Source organism: Pinus tabuliformis, chromosome 8 (assembly GCF_031772625.1).
Source record: "Pinus tabuliformis cultivar Carrire ecotype Pingquan chromosome 8, CPIR1, whole genome shotgun sequence".
Taxonomy (NCBI): Eukaryota; Viridiplantae; Streptophyta; class Pinopsida; order Pinales; family Pinaceae; genus Pinus; species Pinus tabuliformis.
This window is the reverse complement of record NC_142294.1, coordinates 1,630,884,083-1,630,892,516: the sequence shown is the minus strand read 5'-3', so window position 1 is coordinate 1,630,892,516 and position 8,434 is coordinate 1,630,884,083. Positions and strand designations below refer to the sequence as shown.

Here is an 8,434-nt window from a genome sequence, read left to right as displayed (position 1 = left end):
TATTTAATTAAAACCAATATAGATAAGTTCCTATTTACCTACCAAACATTTACTTGCAAATAAATTCCAAACATTAAAAGCTAAAATTAATAATAACACCAAAAACTAAAATTAATAATATATTCCATTAAAACAAACATAAATATAAACTAAATTTGATAGATACTTTGTCAGTCTTGGAAATTATAACCAAATTTTGATAAAATTTATCCCTATACGCTGGAAGCCGAAATTATAACCAAATCTTGATAGCCGAAATTATAACCAAATCTTGATAAAATTTATCCCTGTACGCTGGAAGCCCATGGCTAAACCAAATCTGTTACATACACCTCCATAAATGCCTCAATTCATTTTCAACCCTACACGGAATTGAAAATACATGTACTATTTCTCATTTGGGAATTCTGCCAAATCATTTTCCAGGGCGTTGTTCAGCCATTTATAAGCCTCGTCCATCAACGAAGGGCTCAATCTCATCATCAGAACGCAGAATTCATGTTCATTCAGAGCCCCGTCGCCGTCCAAATCCCCCTCCTGCATCATCGCCCGTAGCTCTGAATCAGTCAGGGAATCCAAACCTAACAGAGCCGAATTCCTCTTCAAGCTCTCCAAAGTTATGAGTCCCAGCCGGGGATCTGCCAGAAGACGGAAACCGTTACAGAGCTCTGCCATGAATTCGCGCTCTCCCAATTTCTCCGCCATAAGTGGCAGGAAATCCTCGAATTCTGCCATTTTTTTCAATGCCGAAACCCTAATTGAAACCTCAATTTCGTCTTTAATGCAGGCGAAGGGGCTTAAAGCTTGAACTGTGTTGTGAATTTGGGAGGGCTTGTTGTATTGATATAGCCTCCATAGTCGGCCCGCGAAGAAACAGGGCACCATGACTCGGCCACGAATTGTGCGCCGCAAGAAATAGTGAGGAAATTGCATGTGCGCCGTCCAGAGGATTCAGAGCTGTGAAGGAGCCATCACAGCGTTAAAGAAAAAGTGGACGCCCAGGGGACTCCAGATGGTCTTCCATTGAAATTACAAAGGTGGAATTTCGGTGAATGCGGGAGCTGTTGGTTGGATCCGCGTTCCGTGAGATAGACGATGGGAGATCGAGTCGCATGAAGGTAAAAAGGGATTTATGATGGCTAGTCAAATGATGAGCATTTGGAATGAAGTTCAATATGAAAAAAATAGTAACAAATTTTGAAATATTTTGGAAATGAATTATTCAAACAATTGACTTTATTTATTTTGATATAATATTGTAAAGAAAATATTTAATTTCTCCAGTATTTATCAAAGTTTGTGAATATTTCACATTGTAAATCAAGTAGTCCAAATAATCTATTCAGTATGACATCAACCTAACAACATCATCTTAATGATATCATATTTATATTATTATTGGTATAAAATTTTTAAGAAATTTTTACACTAAACCAAAATAAAGGATATTTTACATTTAAGTAATAATGAGTTTAATGGATTATTATTTTTACTTATTTTATAATGAGTTTAATCATATTTTTGTAATGTTAATTCTTGAATGTATTGGAGTAATATTTATCACTATTATTTGTCCATAAACACGGAGTAATTTTTTAGTCTCTTTTTTAACAAAAACATGAATTTTTAGAAATATTTCAAACATCTCACTTATAATTTTCATAAGGTAGGCCCAAACCTTCCTCGATGCATCATTTATGAAAGTGATAAAACATGAAGCTCCTCCTAAAGACTTAACATTCACTGGCCCAAACATAACATAATGTATTAATTCTAATAAATTTGTTTTTCTTTCATGACAACCTCTTATAAAAGAAACTCTTCGTTGTCTACCATAAATACAATGCTCACAAAGATAAGTTTAGGATTTCAATCTTAGAAGTATATTTTTACTAACAAGAACTTTTAGGCACTTTTCACTCATGTGGCGCAAGCGCTTATAGCATAACTCCACTGAGCTTCCTTCTTTTGCAACAACAAATCTATTTGATATCTCTGTTGTTTCCCTCATTGTATAACATAAGATCAGATAATATAATTGTATTTATGTCCAACTAATGACCACAAAGTAGGGCAAAGGGATTGTTGAGTACAATGATGTATATACAAAGCGGGAGAACCAAACGGTCTCCTATAAAAGATACAATGCATGAAGTAAATCAACATCTAGCCCTAGCGGAAAAGATCCAGGAGCTAATAGGTCTGAGGATCAGACCCTCTCCTAACATCCAAGGCTAAATGAATAACACTAAAGAAACTCAACAAAGTCTGTTGACCCAATGAAGAGTCGGTGGCAAGTGCAGACTGTCCACTAAATCATTTCCTGGGGTTTTGCACACTGTTGAATGCTGGAGGACCTAGTCTATCTCCCAGGAACGAATCTAAGATAGATCTGTCGCTGAGATCTCGTGTCGCAGGGTGAGGTCCCATAGATCGTCACTAATATAGAGTCTCGATACGTATTTGTATCAATCAATCTCTTGGTGCCCCTGTCTGAAGGTAGTACCCTGACAAATGTCGTGATCCTCTGTGTGGGGTCTAGTTTGATGGGAGGCTGAAGAATATGTGCTCGGAACCTGAGAGCCTCATGCATATATAGGGTCAAACATCTCTGATGGGAAAAAGTCGGCGAGGGTTCGAGAATCTCTAAACAAGAAATGAAACCTTCCTCTAATCTCATAGTAGACAAGGCATCCAAGAATGAAGTGCACCTCGGTCTCCACTTCCTATAAATGACATACCTGGCAGAGTCTGTTTGGTCCATCCACCTGGTGGTCCATCTCTATTCAAAGTCTATCAGAACCTACTCTAAACTAGCCTAGAGGAATGTGAAGAGCATGCATTCAGTGGTGAAACATATACTGGGGTCGAACAATGAGCCCGTCTCTCAACTCCAAGAAGTGCTCAACGTAGAAGGCCATCTTTGGGCGCAACCCTCTCGGAGGATTGACCCAGGTGACCTGGACGAACTGCCTATAGATGTCCTCCCTAATGATCTTGTTTAACTCCTGTCTAGTAGGTAAAAGGTGACTACGAGCATCTAAGGAATATCGGAAAGGAGGGAAACGTTCCAACTGAATTCCCACTGACTCTAAGAGATTTGAAACTCCTATAAACCAACATCTGGCTCGGCTTGAGGGAGTAGAACATGAAATAGTCTTAGAAGAGCAATATGCCAAGTAAGGATAACGGTCCCTACTCTTTATCGAGTCTGCAAAGCCTTGGACACGATGCAAGAATGAAACCAATCTGAAGACCGTCTCAAGCCGAAAGGGCTGAGATCCAAACTTTGCAAGGATGATGTGCTGCTGTATTGTCAGTTTGCACCTAATGATGTGGCGGAGAAGAAGAAACTGGACTCTCTCAGCTGAAGCCCAATCAGACTCAAGTAAAGACGGTCCCCAAATCTCTGAGCCATATAGAACAGTGGGACGGATCAAGGTGTCCATGAGGCTCATCTTGGAAGAGATGTCCTGGAAGTGATGTCGAAAGCACTATCTGTCGAGAAGGGCTAAGGATCCATATCCTTTGTTGATCTGACGCTGAAGCGCTAGTCGCAAACTGAAGCGAGGGCCTGAGAATTGCACCCCCAAGTAAGTATATGTACTGGTGATCTCAATCTACTCCCCTCTGAATAGAAAGTGAAGGTATGAGGTTTTCTTCAGCCCATTGAAGATCATAACCTTGGTTTTACCTAGGTTGACTGTCAATTTTCGATAATCACAAAATAGAGCTAAGGCATCCAGCTGCCTCTGTAATCCTTCTGGGGATGAGGAGAGGAGGACTACGTCGTCAGCAAAGAGCAAAATAGATATTAGAACCTGGTGAAGGAGGCATCCAACAGTGTCCTGGATATGCTCGTAAAGAAATGCTTCCAACTCATCAATATAGATCCCAAACAGAGTAGCAGACAGTGGACAACCTTGTTTACCCCAATAGTGCTTCGATTGAAATCATACATCCCATGGGCCACGTGAAGACGATCAAGAACAGACTCATATATGCGCATAATAGTGGTCAATAGGGTTGCAGAGATGCCAATATCTCTGAGTCTCCGGAGCAAGGCCTCCCTCGGAACAAGGTTCATGTCTTGAGTCCTTTAGCCATCACCAACAACCCTTTACTAACTTTCCAGCCACCTTCCCTGAAGGTTGTAGAGGAGCCTTCATCATCTAATTGCCCCATAGAGATCAAATTCATACACATCTTTGCGACATGTGTTCATTTTTGAGTTAACATGTTTTTTGCTTAGGTCAGTTACTTCATTAATCCATTAGCCCATTATTAATTCCATTAATCCATTAGCAATCACATTAACCATTATCATATGACAATATCTGATGAAAGAACATCAAACATAAATGCAAAAGACGAACAAAGACAAGAGGACATCAGATTTGGAGGATGCTAGGGAAAAACCCAAGATGGGGAAAACCCTTTGATCAATTCTTCTTATTATTATATCAAATGTTCACCAGAGAGAGAGTACAGAAGTAAAAAATGACTTGCCAAAACAGAGTCAAAACAAACCTATCAAATTTGCAGTTAAAAACAGTCAAATTCTACCCTAACCAGAAAGTCAATTATGGTCAATGTAGTAGCAAACAGTCCTCTATAGAGCTTAGTCAAAGGCAGTCAAACTCGACCTTCTGAAGTGGTTAGATTTAGCCCAAAATAGTCATGAAAACAACGATCAAACTTGGTCAAACTCTGTGGTTAGCTCTGCAGTCAACCCTGCGATTGGTCTATGATCAAAGTCAAAAAAATTCCTTGGTTCCTCAGCCAATAGATGTAGCCTACCAAAAATGAAATTTTGGTACAAAAACTGCAATCAAAGGAGGTCAAACCACCCCTGGTCAACACTGGTCAAATATGCAACAGTCTCTAAAATTTCAGCCCTGTAATTCACACTGCAATTTGTCCTTCTGCTACCACACATGTGAGGAAAAGAGATGCCAAATAAATTGTACGAACCAATCATATGAGGAGAGAGAAGGACGTGTGAGTGAGTGAGGTGCCAAATGAGGTTGGAGGTCTCTTTTCTTTATACAAATCATTGAGGGTGAAGTGACATGTCTCTTGGGCTTCATGAGCCTACATGAAGATGTGTCTGACCTTGACAATTTGTACATGTGTGGGCATAAATTCAAAAACACATTTCTGCTTGTCCAAATTTGATGATCTTTAGGTCGATTTTGGTCCTCTCGAAAAAAGGAATTCAATGAAATAATCATCTCCATTAAATGAGTTTTTCAATAGTGAAATTTTTCCCTAGTTGACAATTTTAATGCTCCCTCTCAATTAGGGAGAATTCCACCTGCCAGTACATCCATCATCATGCCATCCTGTCATCATATACCATCTTTGCATCTTGTCTCTACTGTGTTGAACACTGATGTAACAATGAAGAAGAATTGATCGAGAGCAAGTTAGAAGACCTTGCCACTCTTCACTAACAAAAGTTAGTCCATGGGTAGAACCCTAATTGGATTTGATCCCAAATCAGGTTGTTGAACACCATGCATCCTAGTCATAGGGAGTACGGCAGTACACGATGCGTCCATCGGTAGTGATATGGTCCCTAACCACTTTTCCCAACCCATTTTGCAGGATGATGCTGGGGAAACAACAGGGAAAGAATAAATCACATCCTCCTCACAACCACGCATAGGGAAAGGATAAACCACATCCTATAGTCACATGTCGCAACCATCGTAGGGAAAGGATAGACCACATCCTACGTGCATGCGAACCATCGAGAGTAAGGAAAGGATGAAACACGTCCTACATGCATGCCAACCAACAATCGTAGGAAGGATCCTACACATGGGGAAAGGAAGAACCACGTCCCATCGACATGTCAACCATCGATCATAGGGAATGAGCATCCTACACGTGGGAAAGGATGAACCAATCCCACTGACATGTCGACATGTGACGACCGAAAGATGCCTATATGCATCTCTCACTGGGGTATCTGCAGGAGAAGGTGAACTACTTATCCTTCTCATATGCCATTGGAGAAGGTGAACCATTCATCCTACGCATATATCATCGGCTATAGGGGAAGGCAAACCACTCACTCTATCATCATGGAGTATAATGGGGGAAGGTGAACTACTCACCCTGTACACAACGTACCTATAGGGGAAGGTGAACCACTCACCCTATGGTCGCACATAGCTCCAAGAAGTACCCCAAGATCTCCCAGAGCTCAATGTTCAACTAGGACCCTCCTAGTAGGGTTTATCCACAACTCCCAGCCTCTCTCTGAAGAAAGATAATCTTGACCTTAACAAGAGCCTATGTAAGGATGACAATAGTCTGCTCATCCAACCAACAATGATGGAGCTTGGTAGCTCTCCAATATACCATATCAAGATAAAGTGGTACCAAATACCTGGAGCTGTAGTGGAACGTGGATTCTCTAAAAAATGAATCCTGCTCAAGAATATCACAATATACAACTATGGTTATCAACACGTGCTCAAATGGCTCACTGAAGAGATTCCTCAACCAATTGGCTTCATACTAAGCCATACTTGATGTTATATACATTCAACCTCAATATTACTTCTAGAGTAACTAAATCAAGAGATATAACACTAGATGTGCTCTTTCCATCCATCACACTGCCAACCGAGCAAACATCAAAATATTCATGCAATCTTAGATTCCAACTATGCACCTTAGATTATAGATAATAGAATCACAGAGATATCTCAATAAGCAGTTATCCAATATATGAGGTTCATCCATAGATTGACTCAGAGTCTTCATAGTGAGGCATATCACTGATAGGGTGTTTATCAAGAACACCAGGGATCCCACAAGATATACATATGCAAACTAGTAGCTTCTCCATCTCATCATACATTTAAGTGTAGGGAATAGTGCATCAAGGCTAGGTATTCCATCTTGAATTTAAAATTCAACTTCCTCTTACATTGATAAATGAGAGGGTCATCAATTAGACATCATCAATCACTGCATCATAGCTTGTCCATAACTCCCTCTAAATATAGGGAAATTGACCTTGCCAAAACATAATCATCGAGCCACCTGTAACCTATCCCTTTTCCTTAGGTCCATGTGCCAAAGTCATCAATCATAATCATGCAGCTTCCATGCAGCCTCTCAAGTTACAAGGGTATATCCAGGCATCATCAGAGTCATCATAATCATAATCAGTTGCCATGACTTGCCTTCATCAATAGACATCGTGTAAGAAGAGTCATCGATTCATACTATCAGGGATTCTATAGCTCCCTCTTAAGCCTTACTTTACCTGATCATCTAGATATCACTATACTTCACGTGATCATTTAAATTATGTTAACTCTTTCAGTTTGTGGAATGCATAACTTTCCCAAATGATATAAGAGTTGGTCCTTTACATAATAATCCAATTCTTCTACTTGCTTTCCATGACTTAAAGTTGCATATATATCTTTAAAATCTACATCTTGAGCATATTGTTCAATGTAACTTTCATGCATTACTGAGTTATGCTTAAGTATAGTAGATGCATTTATGATTGGTCTTGATAACATGTCTGCAACCTTATTGTGTATGCCCTTCTTATATCTGATGACAAGATGAAATTGTTGTAGAAAACCCATCCACCTATAATGTCTTGATTGTTGCAATTTAGTTTGTGAGTGCAAATATTGAAGTGGTTGATGATCTGTATGTATGATTGTTTCTTTACCCATTAGGTAATGTTTCCACTTTTTCACACTTTGTACTAATGCATACAATTATTTATCATATGTGGGATAATTAATTACTGCAAAAGCAAATATCTCAAAATGATAGCATATGGGTTTTTCGTGTTGCATCAACACTGCTCCCATGGCATAGTCACTGGCATCTGTCTCAATCTCAAATGGATGTTGAAGATATGGCAGTGCTAGTAGTAGTGTTGTACTGATTTTCTATTTTAAGGTGTTGAATGTTTTCTGTTGTTTGCCTCCCCACTGAAACATCTGTTTCAATCCTGTTAAAGCATGTAATGGAGCTACAATCAAAGAAAAGTTAGCAATAAACTTTCTCTAGTATTGTGCTGCACCTAGGAAACTCCTAACCTCTGTAGCAGATTTGGGTTTAGGCCAGTTCACAATGACTTCAACCTTAGAGGGATCTATCTTCATTTCACCACCCCCTACAATATGACCCAAATAATTTAAAGATGTTCTGCCAAATTCACAGTTTTACACAGAGATTTTCTCTTTTTAAAACATCTAAAGTCTGCTTTACATGCTTTACATGGTCTTCCCATGTCTTACTAAAAACAAGAATGTCATCTAAATAAATAATTACAAAATCATCAATAAATGGTCTGAGTACATCATTCATAACTCTCATAAATGTAACAGGAGCATTAGTTAAGTCAAAAGGCATAACCAACCATTCATACAATCCTTGCTTTGTC

General features: G+C 39.3%; 1 pseudogene; it reads right to left on the bottom strand.

Annotated features, from left to right (window-relative positions):
• Positions 1-309: 309 nt before the first annotated feature.
• Positions 310-1,149, bottom strand: LOC149242377 (calcium-binding protein KIC pseudogene; annotated as a pseudogene).
• Between the last annotated feature and the right edge of the window lie 7,285 nt (positions 1,150-8,434).